Source organism: Acomys minous (assembly GCF_964271855.1).
Source record: "Acomys minous genome assembly, chromosome: 6".
Taxonomy (NCBI): domain Eukaryota; kingdom Metazoa; phylum Chordata; class Mammalia; order Rodentia; family Muridae; genus Acomys; species Acomys minous.
Genome location: NC_140487.1, coordinates 85,510,635 through 85,535,359, shown reverse-complemented (window position 1 = coordinate 85,535,359; position 24,725 = coordinate 85,510,635).

Here is a 24,725-nt window from a genome sequence, read left to right as displayed (position 1 = left end):
TGAGTCTATCCGAGGGTCCTCTGATTGTTGTCCAGTGAATGGCTAGTGTGACATCATCTTCATTGGACAGGAAGTCATGGCCTACATAAGGCTGAGAGTACCTTAAAATGGATGAAACTGAAAATCAGATCAACTGTGGATAACACACAGGTGGGCTCACAGAGCATTCCTGAGTTTTTGGGAGAAGGCCCACCGCATTCTCTTGTACAAGATGTTTGAACATCAGTGGAGCCACAGGAGAAGGTCAGAGCTGGAGAGGGTGAGCTGGGTTTCCTGTCTGATCTGAGAGTGTTCACATCCCAGAAATAAAATAACATTTAGCTGCCCCTGGCATTCATAGCACAAGAAATAGCAAGACCAACAACCCAGAGGAAGGTGAGGGTGGTTGGTGAATGGTTCAAAGGGGGTTACTGGGACAAAACATGGGGTGCTCTTGGGAGATGAGATTAGAAGGAGAGGAAGCCAGAGAAACCAGTGTCCTAGCACCTGTAGATCACAACCCTATGTCTTCTGTCACCAGACCCTCATAGGGCAGATAGTCTGTGCACTAAGGGCTGAGTCTGCACTTAGCTCTTCCTTCCATAGTTACTGTGGTTGATGGAGCACAGGGGCTCTAAGCCTGTAGAGAAGCTGGGGAGCTGTAGAATGGAAGGCAAGGCAAGGCTGCTGTACACAGGCTGTAAGGAGTCCATTGGGCTGGAGATTGAGAGTGGGGTTATGATCAAGAAGTATCTAGAAGGTGAGCAAGGAAGGAGGGAAGCCAAGTGCTGCAGCAGCGATCTCTCTTTCCCATCAGCACTTGCTGCTCCTGCTTCTGCTGAGTGCCTCGGGACTAAATATTCTGTAAGTGGAGCTGTGTGTGTGTGTGTGTGTGTGTGTGTGTGTGTGTGTGTGTGTGTGTGTGTGTGAGAGAGAGAGAGAGAGAGAGAGAGAGAGAGAGAGAGAGAGAGAGAGAGAAACAGAGACAGAGACAGAGACAGAGACAGAGCTAGAGCATGTCATGAAGGGAAAGTGGTTTTAGTCTGTAATAGTCTGTGGTCCTGTCTCTGAGAGTACCTGTACCATCCTGATCAGAGCCCAGAGGCTTGGAAGGAGGGCTGCACCTGCCATGTACATCACCAGCCTGGCCAGGACACCTGACCCAGGTGGCCCCTTCCCCTTCCCCTGGACTGTGCTGGGAAGGAGCAATCACATGGGACTTTGACTCTGCTGTGTTAGTATTAATTATCCTGCTTGTTTCTGACTCCATTTTGGAAGCCCAGGTGCAGGCTACTTCCTCCACTCTCATGCCTTCCCACTCATTTCATTTCCTTGTACCTTTTTAATCATGTCAACTCCAGAGGACCCAAACTATGTCATATTTACCTTTGTGTGTGTGACTGGTTGGGAGCTGGGCCCCTCCTGAGCTGACAATCAAAAAGTGTCATCTTACCACTTCCCAAAACCTTGATCGAAACTAGGACACATATCTCTCCATTGTGGGAAGATGGAAGGCAACGCAATCTTTCCAGGCTCTTTTTCACACCTTCTTTTCTTAGCAACCACTTTCCCTTCAGCTTCCTCAACTCTGCCCCAGGTTGGGTCCTGAGGAATTTCTTACTTATTTATGTAGACTCGGCTTGAGCAGTCTTAAAGTCTCAGAAAACAAGAGCAGAAAGTGCCTCTGTCTGCCTCTACCACACACACAAAAGCACGCCAAGCCCATTTGTGTAGCATCTTGCTTTGGTGTGAAATATGTGTTTCAACTGATGCAGGTTGGTGTCAATACATCAAAGGCAGCCAGTGTTGGGGAGTTCTGAGCTCAGACCGCCTTCTCACATTTACCTATGCACTTTTAAGGTCCATTCCTAGAGTATCATGGCCCAATTGCCCATTCCTTTTTATCCCCAATATGCCATTGTACGGATGCACCACAGTTTATCCACTCACCCACTGAGGGGCATCTTAAGAGCAGCTGCTCTGAGGCCAGGAGCAGGTTTGGTGTGAGCATAGCTTTGGTTGGCTTGGGTAAATACCTAGGTGCATAACTGACACTTCACGGTAGGACTAGACTTAGCTTTGTAAGAGGCCAAATTGTCCTGAACACAATCGAGGCCCCTGAAGCTAGCTCATCTGCTGGTTATCCAAACCATGCTTTCTTGTCCTTGGGTGCATGCCTTTGGTAAGGTGTTTATTTCCTCAGCTTTGTTCTCTTATCTGTGGAACAGCGCTTATGGCACATGCCTCAAAGGGTTCTTCTTCTTCTTTTTTTTAATCCTCAGTGTATTTATTGTAATGCCATGCATTGGATAATATAGAACATGATCTATTATTTCACTGGAATGCCAATGTCATGCATCATTAATAAATGCACTGTTCCCATTAAGTGTGAGGCTTTTTTGTTTTTAAATATTTTATTAATTTTTCCCATTATCCCATCCCTTGTATCCTCCCCTTCTTCCCTCCCTCCTGCAGGATACCTAGAAGAGACTTTGTACCCTATGAGCATATACAGGGGGAGGAGGTCCTCCTCAATCTCAAAGGATTCTTTTGAGAACTAAATCATATGACGTATGGAAAGAGCCAAAAGCTTTGATGTTGTTATATTGAAGTATGAAAGCCTGGCATATATGGATATAGCAATGGAGAAGGAAAGACATTGAGAGAAAGTCATGCTGGATTTAGAACATGCTCTAGATCAAAGACTGGTGTTTTCAGAAAAAGACACTCACAGAGGCCAGAGGAGACCATGAACGAGATAGTGATGGGGCTGAAAGCCTAGGGATGCCAGAGGTCACCCATTGCCACCAAAAGTTACAAGTGTGGAATGACCTGTTCCAGAAAGAAGGATTTTTGGTGACACTTCATCTCTGGCTCCGTGTTGCTGTTGTTTTAGGCCACCTAGGAAGCCTAGTGGCTCTGGCACTGTCATCAGCTCCAAAGCCTCTCCTTCCCCTGCAGGCAAAGCTGACTTCCTGCCTTCTGATGTCCACCTGTACCCTACACAGCTGCTGCCCCAGCCTAGCTGACACTCAGGCTTAGAGATTTGTCTCTGATAATGGCTTTGGAATGCTTAAGGGATAGGCATCAGCCTGGCCATCTGGGCATTGCCAGTGCCCAGCATAAGACTGGCATAGAAACAGCATTTAATAAAGATGGAAAGAGGATCTATGCTGTTGGAAGTCAGTTCCTGGACAGTCTCCTGCCTTCATGGCATCCTCCATTATCATGGTCAAACGCAGGGCATCTGGTACCCCTCTTCCACCCCTCCCCCCACACATGGCAGAATTAGGTGTGAACGAATCAAAGACATAAGGATCCCATTTACTCTCCCTCTGCTTCTTTTTTAAGCCATGTGCTTTTAGAATTAGTCAGCCAAGCATGACTGAGAGTTTTGACAAACCCAAAGTATTGGGAAAAATAGTCAAGATGTTTTGATGATCTTCAGGGCAAAGGTAGTCAGGCTGTTGGCCCACACATTTGCTGTAGCTGGAATTTGCGAGGGCCTTGAGAAACACTGTTTGCATTGGGCTAGGAAAGGGCTGGAAAGATGGCTCAGAGGCTAAGACCTTTTTCTGCTCTCCCTGAGGTCCTGAGTTCAATTCCCAGCAACCACATGGTGCCTCACAGCCAATGTGGTCTGATGCCCTCTTCTGGCCTGCACATGTCCATGCAGGAAGAACACTATACATAATAAATAAATAAATAAATAAATAAATAAAAAATAAATAAATCTTAAGAAAAAGAAAGGATGGATGGATGGATGGATAGGTACAAGGACTTTGGCAGCTAGAGTCTACAGGGACACCTGCTTGGATTCATCTCAGGATTTGAATTGCCCAGGAAGCAACCTGGGCTGGATGGGCAGAGAGACAGGGCACTGAGCACCTGGCTGGCTTAGATTTGATGTCCATGGTCCAGGGGATGGCTAAGTGCTATAGCTTCTGGAAGTCGGTAACCACATGAGGCATACAGAGAGCTTTGGAAAGCTGGATTCTGAGAATCTGGAGGGCAAAAGGTTTATTCTTTAATGCCCAGGCTTCTGTGTCCCGAGAAAACAAGTGGCTCAAATCACACACTTCTTATTTAAAAATACAAATCAATGCCTGCTTTATTTTTTTGAGACACGGCTATTGCTCTATTGACCCTTGGCTTCAGTCACTGCCTGAACATCCCATCTGCCTAGTGCAGAGGGCATGTTGACATTGCCGAGGCCCATGGGATGCTTACTCATGCCACGGTAATCGTGAAGGCCAAGAGCAGAAGGGCTCACTGGTTTATAAGAAGACCAGACGTGGGCAGCATGCTTCTTAATAAAGCAATTCCTTTGTCTTAGTTAGGGGTTCTACTGCTGGGAAGAGACATCAAGACCACACAACTCTGACAAAAGGCAGCATTTAATTGAGGCTGCCTTATAGGTTCAGAGATTTAGCCCATTATCATTATGGCAGGCAGATGTGGTGCTGGCAAAGCAGCCGAGAGTTCTCTATCCAAATCTACAGGCAGCGCAGGAAGAGAGAGGCAGTGGGCTTGGCCTAAGCTTTTGAAACCTCAAAGCTGTTCCTTTGTTGCTGGGATAAAACACTGACTTAAACCAAATTGGGGAGGAAAGAGTTGACGCGGCTCATATGTCCACGTCACAGTTTGTCGTTGAGGGAAGTCAGGCCAGGGACTCAGGCAGGAACTTGGAGGCAGGAACTGGAGCAGAGACCACAGAGGAATGCTGCTCCCACTGGACTGCTCAGCTACTTTCCTTATACAACAGGGGTGGCACCGCCCACAGTGGGATAGGCACACCATCATCAATTACCAACTAAGAAAATGTTTCGTAGGCACGTCCATAGACCAATCTACCGAATAACTCCTCAGCTGAGAGTGCCTCTTCCCAGGCATGCCTACATTTGTGTCAAATACTCACCAGTATCTCCACCTTGGACAGATAACCACAACTATATATCCTTCTAGATAGTTTCCTGTGCATGCCTACGCACATGTTGCCTATAAACAATTGCATCAAGTTTGAGAAATATAAATATTCTATCCTGAATTCAACAGAGGGAGACTCCACTTACACATATTTTTTTTAAAATTTAAACTAAAATTAAGAGTGTAATGCCATGTCTTTTGTACTCTGATTTTTTTCCTTTTAGCTATTTGTTCTTGTTTTACATGTACATTCTTGATTGGAGCAAGGCTGGATCCTTGATTATATGTTCTTAGTGTGTCTGATATTCGTCATGAGCATGTCATAATCCACTCAGACGTTACACGCCCATCCATCACTTTTGCTTCTCCTACTTGACTGTAATTATAAGGTTGGGGCAATGGCTTGGCTGCCTGCATGCTACCATCACTTCCTTCCAGTCCTGAGGCAGACTCAGCTGACATCTCTGACCCCTTGAGTGTAGCCAAAGCCTGGGACTCATGACACTAGACCTGCTGGCTAGGTGTACCTGTGCACCTCTCTGAATGCCTTCAATCTTCCCCAGGGGACGCCGCTACCAAGTAGAACTCAAGGAAGAAGACATGGCTAACCTTTTGGAATTCTATCTGATACTGGCCCTGAAGTGAGGATACTATATAGTCCACCATATATAAGGAGCAAGGGTGACCTTGGCCTTCATAGACCAGGAGAGACTTAGAGCTCTCATTGATTTCTCTTATGAGAAGGACTAAATAAAAGGTACCAAATGGCCCTGCCATGACCCCAGCCTTGTGTGTAGGAGGTGTGAATCTCCTTGGCAACTGAGTTATTACATGGCTTCCTTACCCATGATATGGATTGACAAGGGGAAAGGCTCTTGGGAAGCCGCCTACAGGAACCAGGTCCATATTTCTAGCAGAAACTTGAAGGATGCAGTCAGAGAGCCTCAGAGCTCATCTCTCTTTAATGTCCTTGATTTGTCAGGATAAAAGGACTCCTGATTCTGTAATACTTATTATGGACTTAATTAGGCAGGAGCTCAACAGTGGCCACTGTCGAAGGTGTGCTCTTGCCTCCAGCCCTGAGCCTGGAGCAGTAGGGCTGACAAAGGAGCCTGTTACATTCTCAGTGGTAGCAAATGTGAGAGACAGTGGGAGGGCAGTAACATCCACCGTCTTGCTTTAGAACTTGTGAAGCCTCCAAACGTGTGCTACAAACTTTTCTATGATATGTTGGTGGCCTCTCCGTCTGGCTGGGTGGCACACTTATCTACTGGATTGAAGACACGCAATGCCAGACTTCCTAGAGATATGTCACAATGGCCATGTGCAAGGGGTGAGCTTCACACCCTGTGGGACTGATCTCTAGTCTGGTGATTTAGAGCAGGCCTGGCCAGCTTTTCCTGGAGACAGCCACGTCGGAGATAATTTTAGCATTGAGTACAGGGCCTCGCTGGCCGTTACTTAGTTCCGAAGCTGTAGAGAAAGGCAGTCACTGACAACATGTGAACCAGCAAGTGTGGCTGTGTTCCAACAACATCTTATGATCCAAAAGGACTTTGAGCGAGTCTTAGTTTGCAGACCCCTGAACTGGAACACGTCAATCATTTTCCCTGTGCTTCTGTCCCCTAATAAAGTGGCATGTTGTTAGTGTCTGTCTTAGATCAGGTGTTGTGGCTAATTACTATGGACTGTGCATTATTATACAGAGAACACTTAGTTTTCATAGATGAAGCTGCAGGCCAGGGAGCAAGGGGCCATCATGGGTGGATCTGGGTGAGGGCCCTCCTCCAGGCTGTGGCCTTTTCATTGTTTGCTCGCACAGTAGAAAGAAAAGTGTGAGAGCTGCAAGTTCTTTCACAAGGACACCAACCCTGGCTATGATAGCTCTACCCCATGTATGTTGGCGACAATAGGCCATATGGCCAATGTTCAGCCATCTTGTCCAAGTCTGTACCTTTAAGTCTCAGTCTTTCCCAGAGCTTGCCTTTCACCAGGAACTAGCTGACCCTGTTGTGGGTCAGCAGTTAGACTAAAGACAGATAGGGATGGAGAAACCCTGTTATGGTTTAGCAGTTAGACTAGACAAAGATGGAGCCAGATACCCTGTGTGGCAGGACATTATGACCCTGCCTGGAATTCCCTGTGTTTTGAGAAAATCCTGCAGTTGGGTTGCTATAGCAATATGCTTCCCTGCCTTCTGACTTATAAAAGCTGCTGCCTGATTAATAAAGTTTGAGAGCTTGATCAATCAGACTTGCTCTCCTTCTTTGTGTCTTTTGCAATTTCAACAGGTGAACTTCCTCCTGAGTTTTAGTCAAACCCCACAGGCAGAGGCACATGTATAGTTAGTTCCTAAGGTCCCACCTTTTATTGTATGTGAGTGTGTGTGTGTGTGTGTGTGGGGGGGCTTAGGCCTTCAACGTGTGAATTTAGGAGCAATGAAAATAGTTTATCCCAGTGGATTTTTTCAAAAATTCCAAGTCTGTTGATGGCATACACTTAGGTATACTGTTGTCCCTATGTGCCAGGGACCTGAGAAACAGGCATCCTTATAAAAGGCCCACATGAATGACCTCTGGTTCTAAGAGCCACATCTCAAGGGATTTTCACTCAACTTCTTTGAACTAGTGAGTTTACCGAAACTCAGAGGCTGAGGCGGGCATTTCACCGGTGCTGTGCTGAAGCCCACTGACAAGAGCAGCCTGGAGAGGAAAGGGTTGATTTTGGCTTAAAGTTCCAGAAGGCTAGAGTCCGTCATGGTGGGATGGGGACAGCAGCAGGAACACAAAGCTAGATTGACAGTCGGGAAGCAGAGAGATTATATTTTAAGCACAAGCAGGAAGCAGAGCGCACAGGAAGTGGGTGGAGCTAGGGTATAAAACTTCAATGTCCATCCACAGTGACACACTTCGTCCACCTCCTGAGGATTCCAAAAATCTTTCCAAACAGTACCATCGACCCCGTTCAAACACATGGAATTATGAGGGGCATTTCTCACCCACAGACACTATCTTCACATTCCTGTCTAATCCCACCTGGGCATCAGCATTGCCCATCCTATGATGACGTGGGAACACTGAATGACATGGGTGTGGTGGCACTTACAAGGACCAGAGATTTGGCTAGCTATGATTAAAGATTTCGGAGGCTCTGACAAAGGAAGATGGCAGCTCAGTCAGCCAACTCCCTACTCAAATGTTTTAAACATTTAGGGGCCTTTTGTGTAGCCAGAATGGCTCGCTAAAGCTGAGACATAAGCTGGCCTCCAGGAAATGAGGGGGAGGCGGAAAAACTGCCTGAGCGAAGCCCCGATCATTTCTGCTCTATCTGGCACTTGCACTGGTTTCCATCTTCCCATCTGTCCTGTGGCTGTGGTGGCTCCAGAAGTTTCCTGGACCTGTTCTTAGAGCTACTGTCCTAGAGTAGATTCTCCACCACAGTGGGCCACTGACAAGAGCGTATTGATTTGGGGATGTGGATCCTGGGAGAATGCTAGAGATCTGGGAAGAGGGAATCAGAGCGAAGGCAAGCCAGTGTGACACTTCCGTGTTGAGCTGGCCGCTATTCTGTGGGAAGGGGTTGGGCCTTATCCCGTTGAGATGGCTACATTAAGACCCTGGCACAAAGTATAAGACAAAGACAATAGGCTGGTTACCATGAGAGTTACTGGCTAGATCCTAATCTCCTCTTTGTATCTGACCTTAAAGGACAATGGAATGTCATATTGAAGATTCAGATGGAGATATACATTGGAGTATTTTTTTAGATACTTTATTGAAGTTCTTATACCTTTATCACCCTTTCTACCCCAATCCCTTCCAACACCCCAACGCCAAGTAGGAGGGACAGAAAGTTAGTGGGCAGAGGGGTCACTGAGATATTCTTAGAGTACTCCCTGTTGACTAGGGGTGTCGAGTTCCTTGGGGGTAAGTCCAATCTCCACCTTGTCAAGATGTCTCCAACTTCTTCCCGTCTCTTGCCTCTTGACCACTTGACAAATCAGCAACAGCAGAAGCTGGAGCCAGCAGGAAGAACAGTTTCGCCTCCTCTTTTGGGGGGCTGGTCTTTTTATACCCTCTCGAGAGTTCCCAGAACTAAGCTATTTCAGCTGGCAGAATCACGCCCCTGCCAGCGCATGCAAGAGGCAGCTAGTCTGCTGCTGTGGACAGTCTGAAGCAGCCCCATATCCCACACCTGCGATTAAGAGAAAAACACGTTTACATAACATCCTTGGGTTTTCTTAAGACGTCAAAATTCTCACTACAGAAATAGGTGGGAGGAGGTAACCAGTAACAGGTTTTGGGTGTTTTTCTTCACTAATTCTTGTGAATTCTGAATTGGCACCCATGGACACTGGAACAAAGAGGTAGGAACAAGAGGAACGCAGACAACTGTGTGCCCACTGTCACCCACAGTCGCCATTGTGAGTCCACGTCCTGTGGGAGAAAAAAAAAGAATTGCATTACCTTCCTGCTTTTTGGAGGTAGGAGTTGGGACTGATCAGGGCAGACCCTCTTTCACATGGTCTGATCATGAGTAAGTTCTGCTTTCTAGGCTGGGGATTCCATACTGCTCTCTCTGTGGACATGTGGTGAAGAGCATATGGCTGGCTGCTCGGTGCTGATTCTACTTGAGAACTTGTGAAAAATAACGTGTTTTTTTTTAAAATATGAACTTGATCGGGACTTTTTTTCCTAAATCGGAAACACTAAACTTCCGATGGATTTTATGAGATGAAATCTTCCCCCTGATTTCCTTGCAGCCCATGTCCATGCTGGGTCTCCTTTGTGGTGCACTCATGGAAGACTGCAGAGCATGCTGACATGCTGTGTGGTCTAGGACTTGGCCTTGGCCTCCTATAGGCCTTACCTGCTGCTTTCTCCTTCATTTCCTAAGCTTAGGTGCCACCTCATCGGTTTCTCTCCCCGCTGTGCCATGGGTGGTCACTCTACTGTGGCTCTGCACTCCCTGTTAGAGATTCTTTTTCTCCTCCTCTTGCTCCTCCTCCCCTTTCTCCTCCCCTCCCCCGCCATTTTCTTCAGCAAGCTCTTACTGGGTAACTCAAGGGAGCTGTGAACTCACAAAAATCCTACTGCCTCAGCTTCCCACGTGCTAGCTTTCAGGTTGCACCATCGTGCCTAGCTACAAGCTTTGACCTTCAGGAATGGCAATCCTTAGGCTTCAGCCTTGTGCCCTCTTCAAGCTTTGGCTCATAGACCTGGAAATGCACTTAGCTGGCCATTTGCCAAGCTGAGACACTCCTAGTGCCTCTGGTTCCCACATAAGCAAACCAAAATCCAGCTCTACGGAAGCAGTAAAAAGAAACTCTGCTTCCCAGCTCAGGAGTCACTGAATCGCCAATTGATTCTTTAAAAGTTACAACCGTCAGCTGGGCGGTGGTGGCTCACGTCTTTAATCCCAACACTCAGGAGACAGAGGCAGGTGAGTTCGAGGCCAGCCTGGTCTACAAAGCGAACCCAGGACAGCCAAGGCTACACAGAGAAATCCTATCTCGAAAAACCAAAAAAGAAAAAAAAAAGTTACAACCACCTATACTGAGATATGGCGCCCTCTCCTGGCATGCAGGCACACATGTAGGTGAAATACTATATACATAAATAAATAAGTATTTTTAAAAAAGTTTCAAGGCACCTAAACTTATCTCTAAAATTTTCTCACACAATATATTTTTATCGTGTTTTTCTCCTCCCTCAACTCCTCCCAGATCCTTCGTACCCCTTACCCATCTAACTCTATGTTCTCTCTCTTACACACACACACACACACACACACACACACACACACCAAAATTAAAACAAATGAACAAAAAAACCACAATAAGTTGAAAAATGCCAAAACCAAACCAAACCAAACAAAACAACAACAACAACAACAACAACAACAAAACCCCCAAACCAACCAAACAAAACTCACAGAGTTCGCTTTGTATAGCTAGCTACCCCTGTGCACAGGGCCTGCCCTGGAGTGTGGTTAATACGCTGGTGACACTCTGCTGCAGAATGCTAATTTCCCTTTGCCAGCTGGTATCAATAACAAATAGCCTCTTGGTTAGGGGTGGGACCCTGTGTCCACTTCCCCTTTCAGCACTGGAACTCCATCTGACTTGAACCTGTGTAGGCCTGTGCATGCTGCTATGGTGTCTGCTGTGTCTGGAAGACACTGTGTTTTGGAGTCTCCCATCGCCTCTTCTGTCTCCTCTCCCACATAGATTCTGAACCTTGAAAGGAGAGGGCCTTGATGAGGGCATCCACTGAGGACGGGGTGTTCCCGAAGTTTCTCACTCTCTACACACTGTCCAGTTGTGGGTCCCCGCTCAGTTCCTCTCTGCTGCAAGAAGCTCTTGAGGCTCTGATCTATGGGTACAAATTTAACATGCAAAAATTAAAATTAGTAGCTTTCCTGTATACAATGACAAACAGACTAACAAATAAATCAGGGAAACAGGACTTTTCGAAATGTCTTGGGATAACTCTGACCAAGCAAGTGAAAGATTTGTATCATAAAACATTAAGACACTGGAGAAAGAAGAAATTGAAGAATTTACGCTTATCTTTTAACACCATGGCTAAACGGTGGATGAGAATTAAAATGGTAAAAACATACTTTATTAAGAAAACATATTTTATTAAGAAGAGAAAAGAGACCAGAGGATAGAATATAATAAAGAATTGAGGACATAGAGCCCAGGAGCGGGAAGGGAGGCAGTGGTGACCAGCTGAAGGACGCTTGCTGAAGGCAGGCCCGCTGATCAGCCAAGGGTGAGCGAAGGAGGAGGATTAGGAATTTGACAAGATATTGAGGGCGATCAGATATCAACAGTGAGGTCCTTAGCGGGACCACCATCATGGCCGGCTCTAAGAGCATAAGTTGAGAAACCATCAAGAGGTGGCTGACCAAAGCACGCTCAAGGGAACCTTAGTTACCCCTCCTCTCATGGTTAATAGTGGGACTACAGAGATGGCTCGGTGGGTAAAATATGTGCTGTGCAGGCATAAGGACCCGAGCTGTGATTCTCAGAGCCCACACAAAAGCTCGGCATGGTGGGGAGCTTAGTGCCTGGAACCCTATTAATGGGTGGGCAGAGACAGCCTAAGGGATCACAGGCCAGTCCGTTTAGCCAATTGTGACGCTCTGGCCTCTTTGAGAGACCTGGTCTCAAAAAGAAATAAAAATACAAATAAAAGAAAATAAAATTAGGTGGAAAGCAGTGTGACACTGACCTCTGACCCTTACCAGAATGTGAAAACATGTGCATGCTCACACATCCGCCCACGCACACACACATATCCACACATGAACACACACACACACACACACACACACACACACACACACACACACACACAAATGACACTGAATAATTGAGTACCTGGATAGGTGAAGGGGCCTTTGGGACCCTGAACCACACAAATGCCCCAGATGAGCTCTCTCTGTTGGCTGGTGCAGGGGAGATTCTGGTCCTGCCAACAGCTGTCACAGCCCCGTTAAACGATTCGCTCTTTATTTTTCCCAAGCCCCATAGACCTCCAGCACAATAACCTTTCTGCCTGTGTGAGGTTTGCAAGTCATCAGTTTCTGACCATGGGCCATTTCCTTTGTCAGGGGGAGAAAGTGATTCCCTGCAGTCTTCTGAATTTACAAAGGAAAGCTGTCCAGATGTGTTTGGCCTACCTCTCAGCTCCCCCCACTCCCCGCCAGCCCCCTGATTTTGCCTCCAAATGAAATTCCTTCATGGCAGAGGGGAGTGTGGAGGCTTAGGAAGTCCACACGCAGCTTCTTTCAAGCTGTGGGGGAGGCAGATGGCTCCAGTCAGGGGTTTTGCCTTGCAGATTTTTGTTCCTTGGAGCACAATGGGGCTGTGGGTACCCAGGATTGCTTGCCACGAACCCTTGAGGGCCCAGTTGTCCTCTCAAGTTGGGTCATTCAGGGTGGGAAGGGGCCTGTGATGCGTTCCTGGTCAGCCTGGGAGAGGTTTTTTTTTTTTTTTTTTTACCAGATTTCATGTCTGGGTCAGTGAATGTACCTCACTATAAGCTGAGTCTAAAATGCTCACCAGGGAAGAATCAGTTAAGGCATTCTAGAAGAGTAGGGCTTTAATGGGACCTTGAGAAATGGGGCTCATTTGTTAGGAGGACAGACTATGAAGAAACAATTTGGTAAATTAATTCATAAATATTGGTGATTACCTAGTCTGTAACTCATGCGTTTATGGATCTGGTCTCCATTAGAAAGTAAGCGACCTGCAGATGGGGGACTCGGCATTCTGCTAGGTAGAGCAGCTCACAGGGTAGAGCCTTTCAATACTTGGGCACATCCCGCAGGCCAGGCCTTGGGCTCAGAGATGAGTAAGTTTGGAGCCCAGAAAGCACAGTGATGCAGAAGAGTGAATGCAGACCTGCCTGTGTCAAAAAAGGCAGCGGCCAGTTCTGTCTGCAGGTGAGACCGCAATAGAGAACGAGTCTGCATGAGGCTTAACGGAGAAAAGCGTGATTGCTCTGGCCGTATGAGACGCCGTAGAAAGAACTAGAAAGGGCGTTTCATGCTAAAGAACAACACATGCAAAGACTCAGATATATGAAGCCACGTGTGCGTTCTGAAAAGGCTACATGCTATCTGCCTTTTGAGGTGAACTTTAGTCATTCTTTATTAGTCACTTAGTGGGTTTCTGTCCCAAGTGAAAACAGCCCTGAGTGCCAGCAATAGAAGAATGGCCACTGTAGACGAGTGGCCTTCCCGCTGCACACATTTGCTAGTATGCTGCTGCGGATTGGGAGCTTGCGTGAGAGAAATATACTACCTCAGAGAGGTGTGAGGTCCACGTGCTAGCAGAGGCTGAGGCTTTCTCCGTGTCTTGTGGGCACCTTCCCTTTGGGTCTTCACATGGTTTCTCTTCTTACAAGCATACCAGTCTTATTTAAACATAATTATATCTTTCTAAAGCCTGTCTCCTGGTGCTGGGGGTAGAGCCTGCTTAGCATGTATAAGCCTGCATTTATCCACCAACACCAACCAACAACCAGCCAATCAGCAACCTGCCAACAAATAAATCCAAAATAATGAACCAAAAGCAAAACTCACCTTCAAATACAGTTGCAGTTAGGGATAGTAGGAGTTAAGACCCGATTTATAGATTTTAGGTCATCTCTTTGTAAGCTCAATTTTCTTAACCAATATATTTTATTAACAACTTAGTGACCGAGCATACGTCACTTATAACCCGACTAACCAAAACAATAGGAAATGAGGATTAATGGACACAATAACAAAACCGTAAGGATATCAGTTCCGAGGACCGATTATCCTGGCACAATCTGCAGGATTTCTTCTGCTGGAATCTAGAGTAACCAGAACCCCAGAACCTCAGCAGGAGCCGGAGCCCCGAAGCCTTCCCTTGAGCGGTTCTCTCTAGGAGCGTCTCGAAGTGCAGCGATGAACAGCCAAAACTATCCGAAGTCTCCAAAAAAGCCCCGCCTCCAGTTCTGGGCTCATTTATATATCTGCTCCCAGAGTCTGCTCATGGGATCTTTTCAGCTGGCAACAATCAAGCTCCTGCATGAGGTGATTGGTCTTCTAGTGGATTAACCTCACCTGTTCTCTCACGTCCATTCCCCATCCAGCACTTGGGATCTTAAAAAACAGGTTTATCTGTCCTTCATCTCTTAATAAAGGTTTGTGTATGTGTGTGTGTGTGTGCATGCGCACGTGTGTGTGTGTGTGTGTGTGTGTGTGTGCTAGCAATTAATGCCTGTACAAAACTTGATAATTTCCAACAATGGCAGGTGCTGAGAAGGAAATAAAATGGAGACAATAGCAAAGAAACTGAGCATACAGCAAATATTGTGGGAACCCCCTTTATGAGCCTGGCTGGATTTGGATGGATTCCTGGAGATCAAATGTCCAGCAGATCTTCATCTTGCTGTTACACATTGGGGGCGGGGGTGTGGTAGAGCAAACGTGTAAGCACACAGGAAATGTTGGAAGCGACTCCATGGTTAATCAGGAATGCTGGAGCTGTTCTGCTGAGGTTGGATGGATGACTGGCAACACGCTGTAGAAGCCATGAGATTCTGTCTGCCAGGGAAAACTGATTTCCATTGTTGGTTCTCAGAACAAACTTCTCTCATCACTGAAGAGACTAGGGCATGACAGGTTGGGCCTAAGGTCTTGTGTCCTGGCCTTCCTCTGAACTCAAGGACCACTGGGCACGGACACTAGTGGGGTTTTGTGTCCCAAGTGAACACAGAATGAGGTTATCCAAAGTGGGGCGGGGGGCGGGTGTTGAGGGAAAAGGAAATTTTCTTTGCAATAAATGTTGCTGCTCTTTTTAGCTGGGATGCAGGCACCAGGCGAGGTGGCAGTGGGGCGCTCAGGGCTCTGGAAACAGAGCCAGGCAGCAGCTCAGGGCAGCGCCAGAGGCCTGACCTAAGCTTCAGGAACAGCCAGCAGCTTCGGCAGCTCGGCCCTGTGGCAGGCAGAGGGGAACAGTAGCCGCTTGCAGCACCAGGTGAGCTCTAGTCGTGATGGACTGGTTCTGCAGTGACCATCTAGCTGGCAGGCGAGTCTGGGGGTCCAGAGATAGATTCTTTCGGGAGACGGCGAGCCCTTCTTTCCTCTAGTATTACAGTCTCAGACATCCTTTGGTGAAGTAGATGATGCTCATTGCTTTATTTAGTATGAAACAGGGACGCAACAACCTTGGGCAGTGGGAGGGGTTTTGAGGATGAAGGCATCTCATTGGCTGGGACTTTGGATGCTGGCAACGCTCTGTTTACTTGGGGAAAGATAACAACCCGCCACCTGTAGCCACCGGGGGCTTGTGTCACCTGCTCCTGAGTCAGGAACAGAAATGGGAGAGAGCTTTGTCCCACATCCTTCATTCTTAAGATGAGATTTTAAATCTCAAATTGGAGATTTCTGGGGTTTGAACAAGCTCCATCTCAGTAGTTCCATGCCCCACAGCTAAGACTGGAGAAGACTGGCAAAGCACCAAGTACAGCAAGGGAGGACTTCATCTGGTCAGACTGAGCTTGAGGAGCTACCCCTGGTTTGTTGAGGAGAAGAGGATAGGGCCCAGGGTAGACCTCCCGTCAGTGGCTTCAAGCATTGTTTCTTTAGGGCAATGTGCCCAAGAGTCATTAAGAGAAACCATAAATCACACAGAGTAACAGCCACGTTCTGTCAGTGTTCAGTAAGGGCTGTTTGTGGGAGAAGCCTGGGGTCAGCAGCTTGAGCAAATTTGTGTGTGTGTGTGTGTGTGTGTGTGTGTGTGTGTGTGTGTGTATGTGTGTGAGTGCCTCAAATGTTTTTTTTAGGAACTTTCTTAGGGCTTCTATTGCTGTGTTGAAACATCATGACCAAAAGTAACCTGGGAAAGAAAGGCTTTGTTTCACACACAGTTCATCCTCAAAAGCAGTGAAGGTAGGAACTCATGCAAGGTAGGAACCTAAAGACAGGAACTGATACAGAGGCTATAAGGGGTGCTGCTTTCTGGCTTGCTCCATATGGCTTGCTCAGTCTGCTTTCTTACAGAACCTAGGACCACTAGCCCAGCGAAGGATCCACCCACAATGGGCTGGCCTCTTCCCATGGATTACTAATTTTTTTAAAATGCCCTACAGGCTTGCCTACAGCCTAATCTTATGGAAACATTTTTTTAATTGAGGCTTGCTTTTCTCTGATGACTCTAGCTTGTATCAAGTTATCATAAAACTAGCCAGTACAGGAGCCATCCATCTTGTTTTTAGTTTGTTTGTTGTTTGTTTTTACGTTTCCTTTTTAATGTATACATTTATATTATTACACACGAATAAAATAAACCACATACAGCAGGAAAAACCATGAGACAATAGGAATTATATAAATGTTACATTCACAGTGGTTTGGCTATTTATGTATTTGGCAAACTTGAAGACCCTGTCTTAAAAAAAGATTCATCTAGAAACTTAGACAAGGTGTCTAGGAGCTTGAAGCTGAGCTGGTCAGTGCCCTGGGATCTTTCTGTCTCTAACTTTCCAGTGCTGGGCTTACAAGTACATTGCTATGCCTTTTTTTCACATGGGTCCCTGGAGGTTGAAGTCAGGTCCTTATTCTTGCAAGGGAAGCATTTTCCTGACTATCATTTCAGCCTTACAAACATAATTGAAGTGAACTGGATCCAGATGTGGTAGCTCATACCTATAATCCCATCACTTAGTAGGCTGAGACAGGAGGATTGCCATGGTTTAGAAAACAGCCTGAGTTACACTACGAGTTCCTGGACAGTCTGGGCTGTAGAGACCTGTCTCAAAAATACCCAAACCAGAATGAAAGCAAAGTATGATAAATTATATGTCGCTTCTTATGATATGAATAGGTTAATCATTCTCAGATAACCCATTTGGATAGGTTTCTAGTGAAGGCAGCTATGAAAACATTTATAAAACATTTAGTTACTATTTATCTTAGTCTGTTTTCTGTTGCTGTAAAAATGCCTGAGGCTAGGTAATGTATAACGTTAAGAGGTTTATTTAGCTTAGGCTGAAATTCTAAGATCAGGGAATCTATTTGTTTGGCTTCTAATGAAGGGTCTCACTGCAGGTGGCATCAGAGCAGGGTGTCTGTCAGAGGGGGAAAGTCGCACAGTGGGGCAGGAAGCCAGAAAGTGGAATAGAGGACAGCCTTGCTCTTTCATAACAACACTCGTAGGAAAATTAAGTGGGGCTCATGATAAATACCTATCTCCTCCCAAGGGTAGTATCCCAGCGGCCCAATTGCTCCTACCAGCTGCCACCTCTAACTGCCCATTGCTTCCCCCCCACACTGTCAATCTAAGAACTAAAGTTTCTGACATATAGACTCCATAGAAGAGGCTCAAGTCCAATCCGAGCCGTGGCGTTACCCTGCTGCCTAGGCCAGGACAGTCAGATTCCACTTCTTCCAACTGCGCCCTGACAGAGATGTCTTGGAGACAGATGGGAGAGTTACACACCTATGAGATCAGCTCTCTAGAGCAGCAGGAAGAACGAGGGAGAAGATGCTGATGCAACATTCACAACAGTTGCCCAAAGCAGACTCTGCACCAGGCACTTGGATTCCTCTTAAGTTAGAGTCTGAAAGCAAGATGGATGTGCAAGTCATTTAATAGGGCAATGTCCCCAGGACATGGCATTGGAGAAGTGGCATGAGAAAGAGAAGGAAGCCTCCATGCCATGTGTTTTTAGGCATCCTACCCAATCAGTCACACTGGGGCCTTCAGGGGTAGACTGACCAACTCGGCCAGTTTTCCTAGGACTGAGGCGTTTGCTGGGACAAGAAGGCCAGGATGGCCCAGGCAGTTGGGATGCAGGATAGGATGTATGCATGAAGCTGCCCCATCCAGGAGGTGTGAAGAGGAGACGACTGTCCGCCGCTTCACCAACTTGGATTAGAGAAGATGGTCCAGTTTCCCTTGGTGCTCTTGAGAAGTCCTGGGCTCTGTTTTGCAACCTGCTGCTGCTGGGACCGAGTCTCTTGCCCTGCCTCCTTCCCCCTCACCAACCATGCTCTGCTCTCTCACAGCCTGGCCTCCACCTCCTGACTCTTTAAAGTGTTAACTTTTTAATTTTCATTTTCCAAGACAGCATTTCTCTGTGTAGCCTTAGCTGTCCTGAACTCGCTTTGTAGACCAGGACTGGCCTCGAACTCACAGCGATCTGCCTGCCTCTGCCTCCCTGAGTGCTGGGATTAAAGGCGTGTGCCCGGCAAGTTGTCAACATTTTAACTGGCCTAATTCAGCTGGGAGCTTTTGTAGCCCAAGCTTAAGTGTTTTTCAGCTCACTTTCTGTGTTGCTTTGGATAATTAACTTCTCTCATCTGGGCCTCAGTTTCTCCACCTCCCAATGAGGAGTAGGACGTGTATGTATGATCTCTTAGTACCTTCTCAGCGCTCATGTTCTTGGAAGCTTTCAGAGTCCCTTAAAAGACCCTCACACATTCCCAGCTAACTCGGAAGCCACAGTCTCCTTTCAACTCAGTGGTACCTCTCCCCTCCCCTCCCTTCCCCTCCCCTCCCCTCCTCTCCCTGCCCCTCCCCTCCTCTCCCTGCCCCTCCTCATCACTGTTAATGAATCTTGGTTTTCTAGGCAATTTTTATTTAAAAGAAAAAGGGAAGAGAGGGTAAAAGCAGGTTTGGAAACTCATAGTCTCTATGCCCGGAGGATATTTTCCTAAAACAATCTTTTTTTTTTTTAAATAAGGGGGCGGGCCTTAGTTTGCAAGGAAATTCAGTTGGTCCAAAATGGCCTTTGAAACTAAAGACTTCAAGTTCAAGGAGAGGCATGAAATGATTGGGGATAAACAGTTCCATATGAGTACTGGATACAATATTCCTCCTTGCACTACTCTGGTGCAAGCCGAGACCGCATGCTCGGTGTGTGCTAACAGATGTGCACTTAGCTTTAATGGGGTTTTTGGAAGGGTCAAGAATTCCCCTAAAGAGTCCTTACTCCACTCAGGTCTCTGACGGTCATGAGAAGCCACATAAAATTCCACTTCCTGGTCATCCCCAGGCCTTAGAGGTTTTGCTCCTTTCTATGATGAACAGTTTGGAGAAGTCAAAATCAATGCTGCTCATTAACACAGCACATGAACTCACTTCACACAAAAGATGCTCAGCAAGCTGTTCCAAGCTACATAGTGATGGAGGAGACATGGGTCGTAGGTCCCAAAGTCTGTGCTTTGGTCACTATGTGAAATGGGAGGGGGCACTGAGACCTGGGCAGAGGCCTCTAGGCCTCTTCTGACTTCACAGCCCAGCAGATATTTGCTTCTTTGGATGGTAGGTCATTAAGCAGGGATTGTGGCCTTGGTCCTACGGTAGCAAGGATGAGTTGCACATGGCTCCTGACACATGTGGGACTGACACTTCATCAGAAAGATAAGGCACACTGTGGGTTGTCACTTCCTGTTCCGGGTATAGATCTTTGGAAATCAAAGAGACAAGAGGTCAGGAGAGACAACAGGACTGTTGGGAAGGCAGGCTGGTATCTGCAAGGGTCTTGGCACCAAGCTTATGTCATGGTTAGAAATCTGGTCCAGAAAAGAGACCTTGGGCAAGTAACTAAACCTCTGTGATCTTAAGCTTTCAGGAGGATGTGCACTAGGGCTGGCTGTGCAGGTCGTAGAAGAAGTGAGAGCATCCAAACCCAGAGAAAAGGAACATGTTACAATGAATACAGCTACAAGACTATAGTTCATTTAAATATTTCTTCTACACAGGAGAACACACACACACACACACACACACACACACACACACACACACACACACACACACAATCTCCCCTAGAAACACTGAATTCTACAGTTAGCAGTAGAACTGAATTTTTTTGAGGGAGAACTTCTTTGTCATTTAAGAAACCTATTTAAATGGGGTCTTGCCTTTAGGAACTTGTGGCCAGAAGCTGTTTCAGAAGGAGAGTTTGAAGCAAAGAGGTGATGCTGAACCATTGTGCACAATCAGCTAAAAGATGCTGCTTCCCTGGGTGCCAGCGAGTCATGAGCTGCCTGCAGCAGGGAGGGGCTAGTTGCTGACCAATCTACTTCCTTTTACTCTATGATATAGCCTCTTTCCCTAGCTTGTATGAAGTGAGGCTCAGCCCTGAGTTCACCCACACTGTAGGTGGGTGACTTGCTGGAACGGCCTGCAGAAACCCTCCATGGCCCCTTCTCTTTCCATGTCTGCTGGATGCTGGTACTTGGGTTAGTTACGTCTATATCACTGCTACTCAACACCTGAAAGAAGCAAGTCAAGGGAGGAGGGGCTTATTTTGCCTTCTTTAGAGGGGGTTAGTTCTTCTTGGTGGGCAAGGTGAGGAGGTGGGTCCAGCTTTTGTTCATGATGAGGCAGCTGGTGCCATGCACAGGCAGGCAGGAGGCAGAAAGACCTTGGGCTGGAAGTGAAGCAGGACTGTACTCAACACCAGCCCCCAAACGACTGGCTTTCCCCACAGGCTCTAGGATCTCAAAACAGCGCCATCCCCGGGGAAACGGGTGTCCAAACATACAAGCCCGAAGGAGAAATTTTGGACACAAACCGTAACAATACCCAAGATTAATTGAGAGATACAAAGTGAGTGTAGATCCACCAAGAACCTGGGGCCATGAGTGACCCTGTGGAGTTTTGCTGCATGGGCCATTGTCCTCCTGCTGACTAGACTTTATATGAGAAAACTTGGCAAAAAGCCTTTGAGATACCATAGGTTTTCCTCCTATAGCCATCAGATCAGTGTTACCTCAGTTGGTAGAGTGGGTACCAGATCCCGGGTACCAGAGCCTGAACGTCTCCATCAGAGCTCAGAAGAGTAATATCTTTCAATGTACAGGGGAGAAGAGGTGAGGAACAGTTGTCTGATGTGAAGGCAGCAGAGAGCTGAGCAAAAGTGATGGCCTGCAGGAACCGAAGATGGAGGTACAAAGGCTGTTGGTCTCCCCAGACTAGTATTGCTTGGTGTTCTGTTGTGGTAGAACCCTTGTAGCATCCGTTAGACTGTAGCGCTGGCTGGAGCTTCTTAAACAGTGCGATTTAATGCCAACTACGCTTTGGACAACTAAGACAGGGACAGCATGCATGTGTGAGAAGATCAGCCAGAGCCAGAGGAGGCCGCCCATGGCATGGAAGCTGCCCTTTATGCCTCAGAAGTTTCTAGCAATGCTGGAATCTCCTATAATGATGAGACTGAGGTTGAAATTGGTCTCAGGTCCTTTGGGTTCTGTTTTTTTTTTTTTTTTTTTTTTTTTTGCTTTTATTTTGTTTTTCAAGACAGGGTTTCTCTGAGTAGCCCTGGCTGTCCTGGACTCAATTTGTAGACCAGGCTGGCCTCGAACTCACAGTGGTCCACCTGCCTCTGCCTCCAGATTGCTGGGATCAAAGGCGTGCGCCACCACCGCCCGGCTCAAAAGAGCTGTTAAGACTTCGCTTTTGCACTGTGATTAATTATTGTTGCTGTGACGAATGTGCGGCAGGAATAGTTTATGGGAGGAAAGATTTGGACTCCCAGTTTCAGAGGGCCACCATAACGATAAGGAGGACATGACGGAATCTGTGGAGCGTGAGGACATATGACAGAGACACCTCATAGCGTGGCTGACCAGGATGCAGAGAATACCAGGCTATAGCTGTCAAAGCTCACCCTTTAGCACCTGACTTCTGCCAGGCAGGCCCCATCTCTTCTACAGCCTCTAAAACAGTGCCACCAGGTAGGAGCTAAGTGCTAGAAGCACAGTTTATAGGAAACACTTCAGATCTGAACCTTCGAGAAGGTTCTGGGCCCTCGGAGGTATTTGAACTGCTTGTAGCTGGAGCTGCTTTCTCTCTGAGATGAGAGAATAAGGCTTCACGAGATGCAGCTGCTATACCCAAATCCCTGGGAGGCAGAGGGACAAACCCAAAATAACTAAAGGGACCGAAACGGAGCGACCCCGAAGGCACACAGTTAATGAATGGCAGAGCCTGAGTCCCAGCCGAGGGCTGGTTGACATTTATTTCTGGGCCCATAAAAGGGGAAACAATAACGACTTCATGGAGCTGCTTGGAGGATTAAGTAAAACAGCATTTGGAAGCCATAAGCCTGACACTCAGTAAGTGCTCAATATATATAGTTTAATCCCACAGCTTCTTTCCTTCTGTGGACAGTGGGCAACGTGTGGAGCGGCTTTCTTATGTGCCCTAAAAAGTACAGGTTTCAGAGAGGCCGATTTTTGGCTCATGATTTGGGTGGATAGTGTACCCCCATTGCGTACACACTTCTTAGGTATCCTTTTAACATAGGCCTAGAATTGGAACCTGAAGGATGCTGAAATAACTAAGTGGTGGTTCTTTGAGAGTTGCTGGGATGGCAGTGGGGCCAATGAGGGGCTCAGAGGCTCTCCTGGTAGAGCACGGTGGGCAGGCAGCTTGCTGAGTTTCCTCCGTACTGCAGGGGCTGTGCTGCGGCTGGACAGTCAGCTGGCTGTTTGGGATTCCACAGGGCTGGGCTGGTAAACTTTTGGAGCACTGCCCCCACCCATATACCAGCCTATTTAGCCAAGGAAATGCTAGGGGAAGCAGGGTATGCTTTTCTGCTGTGCCTGACCAGGCCCAGATGCACTTTCAGCAGTGTGCTTTGAAGGTGATGAGGACCAGCGGAGGAGAAAACTGGAACAGCAGACCAGCTCCATCACAAATTCACGAGCCAGGTGTGGTGGGCCACACCCATAATCCCAGCACTCCAGAGGCAGAGGCAGGAAGACTGGGCAGCCTGGTCTACCTAGGACTTAAATGTCTGTTATGTGCACCTAAACGTGCTCCTATACATGGCACATGTGATTAGTTGTGTCTCCATGTATGCTACAAACGCTCATGAGTACTTAGATGTACTTACATGCTTATTTCATATACACGCCTCTTACATGCATGCCACATGTGCTAACCTCTCCTTACGTGCATGGTGACTCAGTCAAGGCCAGCAGAGATAGTGGTGGTGGTGGTGCTGCTGCTGCTGCTGTGAGTGGGGACAGCACTGGGGTTGTGGACTCTGCATGGGAACTTTGCTTGCTGGGAGAGGAAGGGAGCTGGGCCAGCCTTGGCTGTGACAATACTTTCCCTGTGCCCAAGTGTCCAGCACAAGGTGAACAGTACAGAGTAGACACAGGCAACTCCACGTTGTGCAGAGTTCTCATATGAAGCCCTGGCCCGTCAGTGTTTAGGCAGATCCCGAAGGACACGATGTCACAGGCGTCTTCCAGGTACTGATTATCTCTTAGGGTAGCTATTCCTCTTCTGCTTCCCAGACAGAGCGGTCTGCCCACTTCACATAACATCTATAGATAAACACATGTAAGCCAAGAGGGTTAGCTGCTGGGAAACGCTGACTACTGGCAGCTGGGCTGTCTGTCACCTGACCCAGAGGTGGTGGCTGAGGCTACAGGGACACACACACACACACACACACGCTTCTCCCCTGTTGGCTGTCTGTGATTAAGAGGGGTACAGGTGGAAGAAATGGGGTCTACAGGACAAGAACCACGGAGGATTCCAGGGTGATCTTCTCAGCCTGGAGGTGAAGTGGAAAACTGAGAGTGGGGGAGGCCAGCCCCGCCCCCCTCCCTCCTCCCCCCTCCCCCTCCCCCCATCATGGGCATGGATGCCTCTGCAGGACCACGGGAGAGTGGTTTTCTAGCTTGCCCATGAAGGCGTGCTTACCTGCAACTGGGAAGAATTGGGTGCTTTGTCTACCTAGTCTGAGTCTGGTGGCTTTTTGGGGTCAGGTCTTGCTTCTGCCTTTGTGGTCTCTGCCACGAGTTCCATAGAGTGTCAGGGGCCTGGAATAGGCCTCTCAAAACTTCCAATGTATATACATTTCTGTTCCCCATTGGCACTTCATGTCTGCCAAGCTGACAAGACGCTATTCACAGGTAGCGACCTACTTACCCTGTACTGCTTTATGGAAAGAACTTGGCCTTTGGGACTAGGGAGAGCCTCACTAGGGCTCACCTAAACACCGAGAATTAACATTGCAGTGTACTGCAAACATTCGATATAGTATCCGAATCAACTAACCATAGCATTGGTAAAATAAGAGATTTTCTCTTTTAAAAAGTGGGTTAAAAGTTTTCAGTAAAATATGAATCGTTATTTAAAATTAAAATTTTTTCAGTATCAAAAGGCTGGCACTCAACTTCAAAAATGACACAATGTCAACAGTCAGATGAATCCAGAAGAGGTTTATTAGGACCCCGAGGTTCAGCATCCCATCACCCTCGTGGCTGAACACAGGATGCTCTACCAAGCACAGGTGGTAAAA